Source organism: Camellia sinensis, chromosome 3 (assembly GCF_055761805.1).
Source record: "Camellia sinensis isolate YWXY chromosome 3, ASM5576180v1, whole genome shotgun sequence".
NCBI classification, from domain to species: domain Eukaryota; kingdom Viridiplantae; phylum Streptophyta; class Magnoliopsida; order Ericales; family Theaceae; genus Camellia; species Camellia sinensis.
The window spans coordinates 203,953,726-203,970,285 of NC_138963.1; positions in this window are offsets into that span (position 1 = coordinate 203,953,726).

The window sequence follows — 16,560 nt, forward strand, 5'->3', positions numbered from 1 at the left end:
ACGAAAAAACATTACTATGTTTCAACTTTCAGCGATAGTTTAAAAAATTTATCATAAAAAAAGGTCACTAATTGTAAATTTTAGCGATAATTTACAAAAATTGTGACAAAAAAAAAATCATTAATTGCCAATTTTTGGCTACATATGTAAAAAATAGCCACAAAAAATTATTTTTAGCAATGATTTTACACTAAAACTTATTTTCAGTAAGACTTGATGAGAATTAAATTTAATTATTTAGACTTATTGATACTTTATGCTATTTATTTATATTTTACTCATTGTGTGAACTCAGTTGTTTATGAAGATTGTAATATATTTTAAGGAAAACATAATAATCACTATGCTTGGTTTCAATTTCTGAAAATTAAGTTTTTTTATTTTTTATTTTTTATTTTTTGTTTTTAATGAATATTTTTTAAATTTAAGCATTTTTTTAACTTTTTAGATGTAACTTATTTAGATTTATCTAAAAAGTAAAATATTTGTAAAAAAATCAATAAATACATAAGAATACAAAAATGTACTAAACTCTCGTATTTTTTTTTAATATTTTTGATATTTAATGAATTTTTTATAGATTTTTTTCATAAATATTATACTTTTAAATGTATATATGTTAGGTGTATCTAAAAATTAAAAAACAAAAATTTGGTTAAAATATTAAAAAAATTCAGTGAAAATAAAACAAAAAACACGAAAAACAAAATAGTTCAATTTTTTAAAAATTGAATCCTAAATCGTGAAACCAAACAAACTGACTGTAATTTTTTTTTCATATTTTAGCTACCCTCTCATCTCTTCTCCTCTCCTTCTGTTTTCTTTTTTCATAAATGATACATCCTTCTAATTTTGAAACTCTAAACATAACTGTAATGACTTGGCAAGGAAGAAAAAAAAAAACACAAGACACAAACATCAATATCATTATGAGACCCACACACCATTAGAGTTTTCTAAAACTCTACCATTGAAACTCCCAATCTTTTTTTCTTCTTTCTTCTCTTCAAAAGAATGAACTTTTTGAGTCTATTGGGTTAAATTATAAGAGAGGGCATATTTGCTTCTCATTCCAATCCTATTTGAACCACTTTTGATATTTGCTTTTCCTCATAATTATACACAGCTTATATTTCTTTTTCTTTTTCTTTTTTTTTTAAAGTCACATGTATATTTACATTTTATGTTACATTATCCTTATCACACACAAAGAAAATAATTTGACCAAAGGTGATCTGAATTGTTTTTTCCTTGGGGGTCATGATAGTTTCATGAGTAATGATATATATTATTAAATTTTCACTAATTATTTTAATAATTAAATCCAACTGACAACAAAATATATATATATATATATATGTATGTATTTTTGCAAAAAAAGAAAAAAAAAGCTACTTACATACAGTATATCTATCATATTGATTGATGCACGGTGCAACATAGTAGAGTGAGGACTCAAGGGGGCCATTGAGACCTTACTTCCAAGATTTTTTTTAAAAAAAAAACCCGAGTATATTAGTTAAGAATATTTTCAAATTCTATAAGTTTGCCATCAAAATATATATTTTTTTAAAAGAAAATTTTAATACCCCCATTTCTTAATACTTTTATTATCTTTAGTACCATTTCTTAATACTTTTATTATCTTTAGTTAAGATTAATTACAACAATAGATATTCAAACTAGACACATTATAACAAATTTTAGCCACTAAGGACTGGTTTGGCATACTTCAAAAAAGTTAAAAAGTCAAAAAATTACTAAAAAAGTTAAAAAGTTATCATTATTCACCAAAAACTATATAAAAAAATTAATTTTAAAAAAAAAGTACAACTCACATGTTACGTGAGTTGTATTTTAGCTGCTCACCGTTTGTACAAAGGAAACAGGCAGAGAAGTAAACAAGATGGTGTTGTTCGGCCTGTGGGAACCCATCACGGGTCCTGTTTTGATAATCTGAACCGTTTAATGTGTAGAACTTGTCGAATAATATATGCTTTAAAAAATCACGTTGATCGGATATCGCTAACTATATGATCAAACTAGTTTTGTATAAAAAATGGAAGCTGTTATAGTTAATGATTGACAAAAAAACCTAATCCGATCAGATAGCTATCAATATCCTATTAACGTGATTTTTTACAGGTATATAATACTTAATGAGTTCTACACATTGAACGGTTCTGATTAGCAAAACGGGACCCGTGGCGGGCCTCCACGGGCCGAACAGTACCGTTCAATTCAATGCCCGAAAAGGAGGCAAGCTTCTCCTACACTACTCTACCCACCATACTGCCTACTCTGCCCACCGTACTTCTCCTATACACTAATTTACACAATTTTTCAATACACATTTTTTCGTAAAAAATCAAAAAGTCCTCATAAACAACCATCTTTTTTTCCTCAACTTTTTAGTCTAAAAAGTCAAAAAGTAAACTTATTTAGAACACCCAAACAACCCCCTAAATACAAGATTTTCCTTGGAAGTTTTCACTGATAGATAGTTTGTAGTAAAAACATAAATTTATTATTTCTTGTCGAGTTGTGATGCACAGTAATCTTAAAATGAATTAACTGGCAAACAACCATCACATTGCAAATGTTATATCATATGGAATAGAAAAACTACTCCGAAAACTCTTTTAAATTTGAAATCTAAAGTATAAAATATAATAGACCAAGTCAATAAGTTGTAATTTTTTTTTTGAGTATATAGTATTTTGTAAATAGAAAAGTTATGTGCAAAAAAAATAAATATGTGAATCAAATTTATCTATACCAAGATTCATTCATGCGACATTCAGAATCCATCAAGATCACTCAATGATGATTTTTTTGTTCCTAACATAATTGGAGGGAAAGAAGAAGAGAAAGGGACAGTTAGACTTTGAGAAGAGTCAAGATTAAACTATTTTGAGTTTGTGCAAAACACCACAAAGAGAGGTTAAAGAAACATAGAAGAATAAATAAAGACAAACAAAAAAGCAAAGAAAGAATAAAATGAAAGGAAAGAAAAAAGTTAATGCATTTCAAATTGTTTTTTGAACTGTCATCCATTTACCCCCAATAGCAAATGCCTTTCCCTTTGCACATTAAATTTGCACCCACTTTCCCTTACATGACATGACAATTTTCTCACCATGCGATCATGTTCCTCATCCCACCTATTGTTTCTCTCTCACTTTCTCGAGAAAAAAGGAAAAAAGAAAGAGGAAAAGAAAAAGAAAGTATGTTACACTGTAGAACATAAAGTCATCATGAACTATGTATATAAAGATGGGCATCTCTAAATCTAGATGGGAATATATTTCAATCAAGACAATGATGCCTACCCACGTTCACTTTCTTTGGCAATAGCATCAACAATCCCTTTCCCATCAATTTCCAATCTAAAAAGGTTTCTAACTAAGCAAACAGAAATTTGAGAGTAATGGAAATGAAAAAGTCAATTGCAAAAGTGGGTGGAGATGACATTTCCCTCTCTCTCTAGATAGATAGATATTGCGTGGTTTTTGTGTGATTACATTTGATGCCAGGTGTCTAGACTTTTTCTCCTACGTACCGACATGTTAGACCAAGTACAGAGTCCTTCGGTTGAACTTGGCAGAAGAAAAAAATCAACTGTGATTTGTGTTGTATTTGAGAGCTAAGGCACAGGAGATGTAAATAATATATCATCCACATTGGTCATGACAAATGCCTACAGCCATTTGCCAACTAACATGTTCATGTTTGTTTGTATTTTGACACGGAAGGGGTCCTGGCACTGGCGCGATTTAAGGATGGACTTTCAAGTGTCGGATGAATTGTATCTGGAGTTTGGCAGGGCTGGCCCTGAGCTATAAGGCGGGTAAGGCCGTCGTCTCGGACTCTCAAATTCTGTTTAAAAAATATGATCTTGAAATAATTTTGATTTTAACTTATGTTTGGTTAATTATTTCAGACTTAATTTATGTTTAATTGATTAAAATAAAGTTGAATGAAATATATTTCATCATAATATCTATCATCACGTTTGATTTAAATATTACAAATGAAATAATCATTTATCATTGTGAGGAGTCATTTTATAAAGAGAATGACAATTCAATTCAATTCAATTCAATTTTAACCGAATGCAAACTACATTATAGTATTAGTAGTTTGAAAATGAAGGTTTACAAAATATAAAACAAACAATTGAATTAATAAATTATTTAAAAGTAATGGATGGTTTTTTTGAGAACATAGGAAACATTATATTAATAAAAGACAATAATAGTACATAATTAAGACCCCAAAGGGTCATCCCAACCAAATAACAAAACAAACTTTGGCATTGTTTGGGAAGGGCTAAAGTGGCTATTTTAGCCACAAAAAACAAAACATCACATCCAACCCATAATCATTATACTATTCTCTTACAAAAAATTTTAAAAAAGCCAAAAAGTCCTTCCCAAACTAAGCTTTTTAGCCCAAGTTAAAATAGCCAAAAAAGTTAAAAAGCCAAAAAGTCAACTCACTTCCCAAATGGAGGCAAACAACAATAAAAAAAAAACAAAAAAACAAAAAAAACAAATCCGCCAAAAAAACAGCTATGGTCCAGGAAAAATCACTGATTATGATTTATGTCAATCTCAACGACTATGATTTATGTCAATTATAAAAATCATATGAAATTCCTCAGTAAATACTATATTATAATTATTATGAAAAATAAATTATAATTGATTTTCTTACTAATACAACAATTTAAAATTGAATTTCTAGCTTAATATTTTTAAGTGATTTTCATGTGTAAACAAATACTAATTTTGCTGCTTATATATACAACAAATTTTGTGTAGGTACAAGCAAAAAATAAAAATAAATTGAAGATTATTATAATTTTACCAATATATTTTTTTAAATATATATGACAGATGGGCCATCATCTTCTGAGTTCGCCTTAAATCCTAAAAAGTCAAAGCAACCCTAAAATTTGGGTGTGGGTTTAAATTCTCGCAACTCCATTCCTGACTATTCACTACAAGACCATGAGATTGGCTAGTTTTGCAAATTACAAAAGTGGGTAACTTTTAGAGCTCTAATCTCTAATGTTAGGTTTTTATAATTGACAATTTTGTTTGACAAAACTTCTTTCAGTTGTAATTTTATTTGCTCTTTCGTTTCAGTGAGGCTATGAGTGTTTAAGCGTGAATCTAACCCAAATTGTACTTATGCAGAGGAGTTTGTGTTCTTGATCCTTTCATGTATGCTATTTCGCTAACTATATATAGGGATCGAGTGGAGAAAAAGATCATCCATTACTTTTGCAGAGCGCCTGAATTTCTAGGAATAAAGTTTTATCGCTCGAGCGGTCATCATATATGTTTTGCACCGCCTTTACTTACGCCGCTTGAGCAGTGAAGTATGCGCTCGAGCAGTCTTCAAGCAGTCTTCGTGATTCAGTTTATTATAAAGTGCGCAGTTTTCTATTTCTAGGGTTTAAGCCGTCCAGAATTTTAGAGAGAAAGAAAAAACAAAGTATTTTCTGTTGGAGGCTATTTTATTTGATAAAAGGTGATCGATTAATCAACGAACTACAGATTATCAAATATCAAGGGTTGTTATTATTGTGTTGTTTACAAAAGAGAGAGTGGTTCTTCAGTACAATTCGGAAAACTTGGGCTTGAAACTTTGGTGAATTCTGGAGTGACTCATCATCATGAATTCGATATCGATATTGTGGATTCAACATTGGGTAAGACAATTCTAATGTGGTAAAAGAGGCACATAGGGGTCGGTTCAATTTGGGCGTGAATTCGCTGGGTAATTGAGGATACACTTGTGTGATTTCTTTTTGTCTTCTTAGTGGATTTTTTTGTAGTTTTGACCCGTGATTTTTTTATCATAATTGAAGGTGCTCCAATTTTGTTTTTTTCACGTTAAATCGTTGTGTCGATATGTCTTTTATTATTTGATTGGGATTGTTATTCATTGTTTAAAATTGAAACATAATCACAAATCAATATCTCGGGGATTTTATATTTTTCATCTAAGGCCATATTTGTTTGGCAGATTAGGTTAGATGAGATTATGAATACGATAAGATTGAGTGAGAAGATTAATTAGTAATGTGATAGTATTTTAGATATATAAAATAGATATACAGATAGACTACTCCACACATTCGCCAAGGAGCATTGCCTATTAATACTCACAGACATCTACTGAAACCAACACCGCACCTACGTCGGGGCCGGAACTACGATTCCAGCGTACTCTGGGCATTAATAAGATAAAGTGTGTTTGTTTGAGGAGTAGTGTGGTGGTATTAGTTAGTTGAGATTAAATTTATGGAATTACGTAAAAGTCCTTATTACATTAAAAAGAGATTTTATTATGTTTGATAAATAGAGAGTAAAATAGACATTTTGCTTCAATCGAAGTGGATTGGATTAGCAATCTCACCCCCTCTAATGCTGTATTTGGTTGGGGGATTTGAGGAGGGATTTGAAAAGGAAAATGGAAAATGAAAGTAAAATGTGAATAAAATATACCTATATTTCACCTAATTTCACACACATTTTTTCCTTTCCTTTTCCAAATCTCTCAACTAAACACAGCATAAGAGAATGCTAATCCTACCTTCAAGTAGGATTGGTAGTTCCGTGGGACTCATAATTCCTTAGTATGTAGCACAACCAAACATGAGTTTTGTGGAACCTACGGAATTATTAATCTAATCTCACCACGTAAGAGACCAAACAAACATAGCCCAACGATTACACCTTGGTAATTAGAGTTTCAAAGAGAATGTTAAATTCAAGGAAATTGGGGACTTGTTATGCACAACCGACAATAGTTCTTATTGTAAATTACAATGGAACTTGAATTCATCAAGATGATTGAAATAATTCATTTTATAAAATTTATCAAACAAGTCAATAGTACGACAAATATTATTAGCCACAAGATGATACCATATTGTCTTTAAAATTAAAAAATAATAATAATAATAAAAATCCATTATTGTGGAAGTCGAAACAAATATATACTTAAGATGGAAAATGAAGTACATCTAAACCCATTCGAGATGAGCTGAATGAAATCAAAACACACTGAACTAAAAGTCATTGCTGAATAGATACGAAAGACAAAATGAGGAGAACATCGAGTTAAGGGTATTGGTGCCATACATCAGAGCTGAATATATCAGGTAAGTCGGCATGGTCCCATTAAGTTGGACTAGGTTGTCCCTTTCTAAAAAGTATAATAGGGAGATGGGTCCTGACAAAGTGCTGATGAAAGGCTAAGTTATATGGAAAAAAATATCATAAAGAATGACTCTATAAAAGGAAAAGAGAAATTGAAAGAGAATGTATGTTCTAAAAAAATTATACCTTAAAAAACCAAAAACACTAATCTTTCTAAGAAGCTAACTTGCTCGTTGGAGTGTCAATTCTGGCACCACCAATCGGAGTTTTACTTCTATTTTAGGTGACAATTGGAAAAATCTTACAATGGATCGTTTGGATTGAAGAATTATTCTAAAATCACTTCTCCACAATTATAAAAATCATATTTATTATCCAATTTTGTAAGTCAAATATGATTTAATTACATAATTGTCGATGCCAAATTAATTTAATTTTTTTCATACATATTATATTTAATGTATTTAATAAAATAAATTATTTGTATCATCTGAATATGCCCCCTACATTACGACAAGAAGCACCTCAAATACAAATTTAATTGTCAAATTTTGAATACTATTCCATATATTTTCAACATATTAATATGAGATATGAAAACGGTAGTATAATAAATTAATATATTAATAACACATAGATTCTTTCTACTATATACCGTATCACTCATATTGGGAATGGGATTACAGCTCTATTTTCTTAGTACTTTAGGTACAGAATTATGAACACCTACGAAACTAGGTATAGATTTAGGAACAAGGAAAATTACGTTGTCGTGATTGATGGGCATGTGTCACGTTAGGCTCAACAAAAAAAACATCTGTATTACATGCTACAAAATAATTATATAAATTTATTTATTTTATTTAAGAAAATAGTCGATTGTTATGAAGGTTTTTTTAAAAAAAAAAAATTCACATAATAATAATTTTATATAGCTATTTTTATTCTTTAAATAATATAATAAAAAAATTCATTATAACTATATAATGAAGGGGTTATTAATTATGTCAATGTCATAATAATTATCACATATTAGACAAATTACTCGTATTATACAAACATGGTTGAAGAACCATTTAGTGGTGTTTGGAGAACTTGGTAAAAAATTAATTTTTTGACTTTTTTAATCTATTTTGTCTTTTTGTGAATAAAAAATGTGATAGGTAATTTGACCTAAAATGGGTAAAAAATTGAAAGTTGACTTTTTACTGTGTTGCCAAAACACCCCTTATTTGTGAAGGTTTTTTTTATTTTATTTTATTTTATTTATTGGATAAATTAAAATGTATAGTATCACTGCAGTGGACCAAATATTAATTATAGTTTCATTAATAAACATTAAATGTACATATAAAAAGCATTAGAAAAACATTTGAAAGTGTATGATAACTGCATCAAATTTTTAATTATTTTAATATTATTTGTATCTTAATAACAACTTATAAATTTGATATGGCCCAGCTAATTTCCCAACAAAATGACTTTTTTTAGAACAATAAAATGACATGAGTGAACCAAATTTGTTAAAATTCCCTTCCAAGTAATTTATTCCATTCGATGCCCTTGAAAGTAAGGTTATAAATTAGATTTGGGATAATGCTAATGACCGTCTATGGCTTGCCATAAATGTGACATTATTAATATAATACTTTACATTAATGATAGAGAAAATAAAAAAAAAAATATGTTAACTTATTTATATTAATTAATTAAGAAACAAATTATAACTCACTTAGACGGCATTTAAATTATAAATTTAGTACCCTCACATTTGATTCTTTCTTTATGATTTTTTTTCATTCAAATCTTTGATTTGAACAGAGCATCAATTTCAAAAGAATACCAATCCTCAAAAAATATCTAATAATTTGGACTTTTGTTTGATGCGTTGGACAACAAAGTATGTTCTTGCGTCTGAGGAGAAGGGTTTTTCCTCAAGCAAGTATAAAAGATTTTAGTATCTTTATTGTGGGGACATATTTTTTGGGTAGTCCACGTGGCCAGAGTTGTTAGCCGAGGTGCTACATGGGCGGACCATGGTGCCGAGATACGGTGCGGTAATATCGAAATTTGAGATATTTGGATAGAGGACTAGAGTCCTAGATAACATCAAACTACCTATTTGGATCGAAATAGGACTCTTGAGGAAGTTCATCTTAATCTGAATAGTGTGAAGTTGTGATAGATATTATCCTTGTAAAGGATAAAGTCCCATGAAGTGAGACTTCTAGGGGAAGTTGGACACTGACCATTATAAAAGTGATGCACTCCCATGGGTCTAAGGATTGCTTTATTTGAGATGCTTTTACTTGAGAGTTTAAGTACTGTTTTGATATCTGTGAAAGATAAAATTTACTGACTTGATCGTCGGAGTGCCTCGGGTGGACGAACCACTGCGGTATTCTCATCTTCTTGTTACAGGTTGATGGGCTTAATCTATTCTGCCGGTGCTCTCCAACTAAGTTCCCTGTTTGGTTGTGTGGTCGGAAATCAACACCCACAATTTGGCACCATCTATGGGAACTTAGTTAGAATAGATGGCCATCATCGTGCAAGATAAACATGTTGGCAACGACTAGTTCAACGAAGATAGAGAATGCGTCGACATTGATGAAATGAAGACCCTTCCAAAAGAGATACAAAGACAGGGGGCATGAGCGCTCCCAATGAGATGACTTTCAAGTATGGAAGGATCAGCCTAAATAAATAGATCCCAGATCCTAGAAGAAAACATCTCGGCCTAGATGATTAGGTCCGAGAAGACAAGAGCTCAGCCTAAGTGAGCAGATCCCAGATCCCAGAAGATAAAATCTCGGCCTAGATGATTAGGTCCGAGAAGACAAGAGCTCAGCCTAAGTGAGCAGATCCCTGATCCAGAAGACAAGGTCTCGGCCTAGATGATTAGGTCCGAGAAGACAAAAGCTCAACTTAAGTGAGTAGATCCTGGATCCCAGAAGATAAGATCTTGGCCTAAATGATTAGGTCCGAGAAGACGAGAGTTCAGCCTAAATGAAAAGATCTCAAATCCTAAAAGAAAACATCTCGACCTAGATGATTAGATCTGAAAAGACAAAAGCTTAGCCTAAGTGAGCAGATCCTACATTCCAGAAGACAAGATCTTGGCCTAGATGATTAGGTCCTAGAAGACAAGAGTTCAGCCTAAATGAACAGATCCCAGATCCTGGAAAAAAACATGTCGGCCTAGATGATTAGATCTGAAAAGACAAGAGCTCAACCTAAGTGAGTAGATCCCAGATCCCAGAAGACAAGATCTCGGCCTAAATGATTAGATCCGAGAAGACAAGAGCTCAGCCTAAGTGAGTAGATCCCAAATCCAGAAAACAAGATCTTGACCTAGATGATTAGGTCCGACAAAACAAAAACTTAACTTAAGTGAGCAGATCCTAGATCCCAGAAGACAAGATCTCGACCTAGATTGATTAGGTCCGAGAAAACAAGAGTTCAACCTAAATGAATAGATCCCAGATCTTTGAAGAAAATATCTCGGCCTAGATGATTAGGTCCAGGAAGACAAGAGCTCAACCTAAGTGAGCAGATCCCAGATCTCAGAAGACAAGATCTCGGCCTAGATGATTAGGTCCGAGAAGACAAGAACTCAGCCTAAGTGAATAGATCCCAAATCCTAGAAGATAAGATATCGGCCTAGATGATTAGGTCCAAGAAGGCAAGAGCTCAACTTAAATGAGCAGATCCTAGATCCTAGAAGACAAGATCTCAGCCTAGATGATTAGGTCCGAGAAGATAAAAGCTCAGCACAAGTAAGCAGATCCCAGATCTAGAAAGCAAGGTCTTGGCCTAGATGATTAGGTCCAAGAAAACAAGAGTTTAGGCTACATGAATAGATCCTAGATCCTGGAAGAAAACAACTCAGCTTAGATGATTAGGTCCGAGAAGACAAGAGCTCAACCTAAGTGAGCTGAGTCTAAGTGAGCTAATCCCAGATTCCAGAAAACAAGATCTCGGCCTAGATGATTAGTTTCGAGAAAGCAAGAGCTTAACTTAAATAAGCAAATCATAGATCCTAGAAGACAAGATGTTGGCCTAGATGATTAGGTCTGAGAAGACAAGAGCTTAGCCTAAGTGAGTAGATTCCAGATCTCAGAAGACAAGATCTCAGGCTAGATGAGTAGGTCTTAGAAGAGAAGAGCTTAATCTAAGTGAGCAGATCCCGAATTCCAAAAGACAAAGAGGAAGCACACAAGATCATACTGAAGTCGGCCAGGTTCTGCCTATTAGAAGAAGGTCATCTATACAGAAGGACTTTTACTAGACCTCTATTGCGATGTGTACACCCTTCCCAGGTTGAAGACTTTTTATACGAGATCCAAGAAGAAGTATGTAGAAGCCATACAAGGGGTAGATCCCTTGCCCACAGAGCTATATCACAGGGATTCTAGTAGCCCTACATGCAAAAGGATGTCGAAGCCTATGTAAAGAAGCGTGAAAATGTTGTTGCATGATTGTGTGATAAGATTGAATAATCTTATGACGATGCTCCCATGGTGAACATGACGAATAACTTAGACTTGTCATATGGTAGAGTTGAACTAAGTTTGCGATATTTCCGATTGAAATATGACAAATAACTTAGACTTGTCATATAGTAGAGTTGAATTACACTTGTCATATGGCAGAGTTTAACTAAGTTTGTGATGTTTCCGATTGAAACATAACGAATAATTTAGACTTGCCATATGGTAAAATTGATCTAAGTTTACGATGTTTCCGATTGAAACATGACGAATAAACTTAGACTTTCCATATGGTAGAGTTGAATTACACTTGCCATATGATAGAATTGAACTAAGTTTGCGATGTTTTCGATTGAAACATAAGGAATAACTTAGACTTGCCATATGGTAGAGTTGAATTACCCTTGCCATATGATAGAGTTGAATTACACTTGTCATATGGTAGAGTTGAACTAAGTTTACGATATTTCTGATTGAAACATGACGAATAAACTTAGACTTACCATATGGTAGAGTTGAATTACATTTGCCATATGGTAGAGTTGAACTAAGTTTGCGATGTTTTCGATTGAAACATGACAAATAACTTAGACTTACCATATGGTAGAGTTGAATTACACTTGCCATATGGTAAAGTTGAATTAAGTTTGCGATGTTTCTGATTGAAACATGACGACTAACTTAGACTTTCCATGATGGTAAAGTTGAACTAAGTTCACGATGTTTTGGCATGAAACATGACGAATAACTTAGACCTGCCATATTAGTAGAGTTGAACTAAGTCTGTGATGTTTCGGCATTAAGTCTGCGATGTTTCGGCATGAAACATGATGACTAACTTAGACTTTCCGTGATAGTAGAGTTGAACAAAGTTTGCGATGTTTTAGCATGAAACAAGGCGAAACTGGCCATAACTTGGTCAGTTTGAAAAAAAAGCCGAGGAGTATGGTACTCTTAGTACATTAAGGTTAAGCCTTAAGTGCTTCATTTGGGCGAGCCAAACATGATGACCTCGGCCAAAGAATGTCTAAAAAAGACTTAGGCGATAACCATGTGATGCATCCTTAATATGAACATAAGTGGTATTCATGTTCACATTAAGGGGTAGGAAGTGGGAATGAGCATAATACTTGTGAAATTTTTTGAAAAAATTTACAAATTGATATTATCCGAGATCATTGACAAGTGATACTATTCGATATAAGTTAATCCAAGATGACAGTACTGTACTGTACCTGAAGTGTAATTATCTTAAATACCCAACCAGGTTGTTAGACTTGGAAGGGTGAAGTCTTGTCAGAAGACAACAAGTATAAGTGAAGAAATAACACTTGTAAAAAGTTAATGAAAAAATGTTATAAGTGCAATTCGGCCGAGATAACTAACAAGAGTTATAATCCGAGATTTGGATATATCTGAGGTCCTGGGACCCGAGGTAGGGAACCAAGTTGTCAGACTTGGGAAGTTAAGAAAAATTCTAAGTATGAAAAAATATACAAGACAGAGAAGATATAGAAAGCATACATGAAAGCAATATTTAACACTTAGAAGAAAAAAAAAAGACTTGCATTGAAAATAGACAGCTTGTTTAAGTACATAAACAGGCACATCGGCTCGACAAAACAAATACTATTCAAAACAATGAAAAAAATACAACTACAAAGAAAAAAGTACAATGGAAAGAAAAATTCCCAAGTACTAGGATCTTATGCATTGATCTCAGACTATTCAACCTCGGCTGTTGGCATTGTTTCGGTCTGTGCAGACAGTTGGATAGACTTCTTAGCCGCGATTTTAGCTTCAATTTCTAGAAGAGTCTGGTCCAGGTTCTTTGCAGCGACAGTGATCTCGGTTTCAGAAGTGTTTGCTTTCTTTGGTGAGGTGCTCTTGAAGACCTCATCTCCATCCTCTTCAATCAAGTCTAGAGCTTGATCTTTTAAAGTAGGGGACTTGGTCCCAACAGCAACTTCAGATTCTCTCTCTGCAACCTTGGCCTTGGCTTCGACCTCTTTCTTGTCTTTAGTCTCTTCGTCATCGGCCTCTTCTGCTTACTCGGCCTCATTCTCAAATTGATTAGGAGAGTGAGGGAAAGGGACATTGAGTTGACCGATGTCATGGAGGGGTGAGTCCTTAGGGACAGATAGCTTTCTGAGGGTTGTCATCCAGCCGAGATAGTAGCCTTTGCTGCAGGCCATGTTGACTTGTTTTCGCACATCAACCTGTCCCTCAAAGTAAGCCTTGACGTTTGCTCCTTGCTGGTTAGTGCCTTTGCTAGTTTCTTCTCAACTTCGACAGCTTTCTTTTTAGCAGCATTGGCAATGGCCTCAACTTTGGCAGCAGAAACTTGGTCCTCTTGCTCTATGTGCTTCTCTTTCGAGATATTGAGTTGCTAGAGGCATGAGCATGTTGGATTGACTATAAGGAGATGGAGTGGATTGCACAGTTATGACATCAGAGATGTCAGCAAAAAAGGTCTTCTACGACAAGTAGTAGGCGAGACATGTCGTCATTGGTTACGACGATGGTTACTCGTTAACATGCAGCAAATATAGCGATTGAAGGTTTGTTAAGGTCGTAGGCTAGGAGCTTAGGACCTTGGTGTTTCTTGCTCCTAGTCTTGGCAGCAAGATTGTCACTATGTTGGCATTTGCACTGATATTGAAATTGTGGGTTGATGCATAGAGTAACTGATGAATTGCTTGGCAGCTAGTCTGGTTCAGCTAGTAGAGTTTGAACCTTGGGCATAAATGAAGTATTCATAGTAATGAATGCTTCAAGAACAGCGATGATGGTTTGCAGAGGCCAAGAGAAAGAGAGTCTAGAGGCATAGGTAAAGACGAAATGAGAAAATGAAAAGGTTTTGCTAGAATTGGAAAAAGATGGCAAAAAGTTATGATTTCGATTCCTGACATGTCCGGGTTGACATCAGGCACCGGGGGACAGAACTGATGCGACGCGATGGGGACGTGATTTGTATGCTCCAATCTGATGATGATCTTGATTGAGAAGTGCGATCTCAGTTGAAATATTAATCTCAGTTGAGATGATGATCTCGGTTAATATGACGATCTTGGTTGACATGATGATTTCAATTGAGATGTTGATCTTGGTTGAAATGTTGATCTCGGTTGAGATGTTGAATTGGATGGGGGCAGAACTTGTTTGTTCTTGGTTCTTGATGAGTTGATACTCAGATCTTTATGTTTTTGAACTAGCAAGCCATGATCTCTACTAGTAGTGCAATCTCTGTCGAGATGTTGGACCTGGATGAGATAAAACATGATGGTTCTTGGTTCTTGATTCGTGATGAGTGGACATTTGAGTCCTTGTTTCTTTACGTTGGCGAGTCATGACGTTGGTCGAAGAGTATCTCTAACATATTGTTTAGCCAACATGTTGAAAGATGAAATGATGTAGGTTCCATCACCTCAGCTTGCCGAGGTAATAAAACATAGGGAGCAGTTGTGGGGACATATTTTTTGGATAGTCCACGTGGCCGAAGTTGTTAGCCAAGGTGCCACATGGGTGGACCATGGTGCCAAGATATGGTGCTGTGATACCAAAATCCGAGATATTTGGATAGAGTTCTAGATGACATCAAACTACCTATTTGGATAGAGATGGGACTCTTGAGGAAGTTCATCTTAATCTGAATAGTGTGATGTTGTGATAGATGTTATCCCTGTAAAGAATAAAGTCTCATGAAGTGAGACTTCTAGGGAAAGTTGGACACTAACCATTATAAAAGTGAGGCACTCCTGTAGGTATAAGGGATGCTTTATTTGAGATGCTTTTATTTGAGAGTTTACGTATTGTTTTCATATTTGTGAGAGATATGATTTACTGACTTGATCGTCGGAGTGCCCCCGGGTGGACGAACCACCGCGGTATTCTTACCTTCTTGTTACAAGTTGATAGGCTTAATCTATTCTGCCGATACTCTCAAGCTGAGTTCCCTGTTTGGTTGTGTGGATGGAAATCAACACCCACAATTATAAAGATCTTTGTAGAATTCAAATATGTAGTTTAAACTTCCTAAAAAACATTGTAATTGTGTTTTATCACGGATTTCATTAGGAAATTTGCTGCAGAATTCCATATATCGTTGAATGGGAATGATGGTGCCTTTTGTGAATGATATGACTAAGAAATCTAATAGAGGTTTGAAACAGTTGCATTTTCCTGATAATAAGAACTAAACCATTATTTTTAATAATATGATAGAATTTATATAAATGTTTGCTATGTTGAGAAACGGAATTAGAATAAATTAGTACATCATCAATATAGACAATTGTGAGGGCTTTGTATGGATTAAAAATATCATTCATAATATTTTGGAATTCAGAAGGGACATTTTTTAGGTCAAAAAGCATAACATTTCACTCGCAGTGGCCAAAAGGTACAGTGAGAGCGGTTTCGTATCGGTATTTTTTTTGCGATTTGGACTTACCAGAAGCTGGACTTCATATCAAATTTAGAAAATATTTTAGCTTCAAATAATCGATCTAACAAATCTTTTTTGTTTGGGATGGGATACCTAATCCATTGTAAAACTTTATTGAGTGATTTGTAATTGATAACTAAGCGAAGTGTCCCTCATTCTAATTCGGCATTCTTGTTGACATAAAAGGTAGGACAAAACTGTGGAGATTTTTTATGGCAAATCAATTTTTTGTTGAGAAGATCATTGATCTCTTGTTTTCAGTGTTCCATTAATTTTTTATCCATTTGGATGGCTCTAGCTTTGATAGGAATATAGCATTCATTAAAATCTTTCTCATGTGGAAAATCAATCATATGTTGTTTGCAGTGCCAAAAAGTATGTGGTAATTCTGAACATAAATCCTTTTCGAATAAAGTTTGCATTTTTTGAATAAGAGATTTAA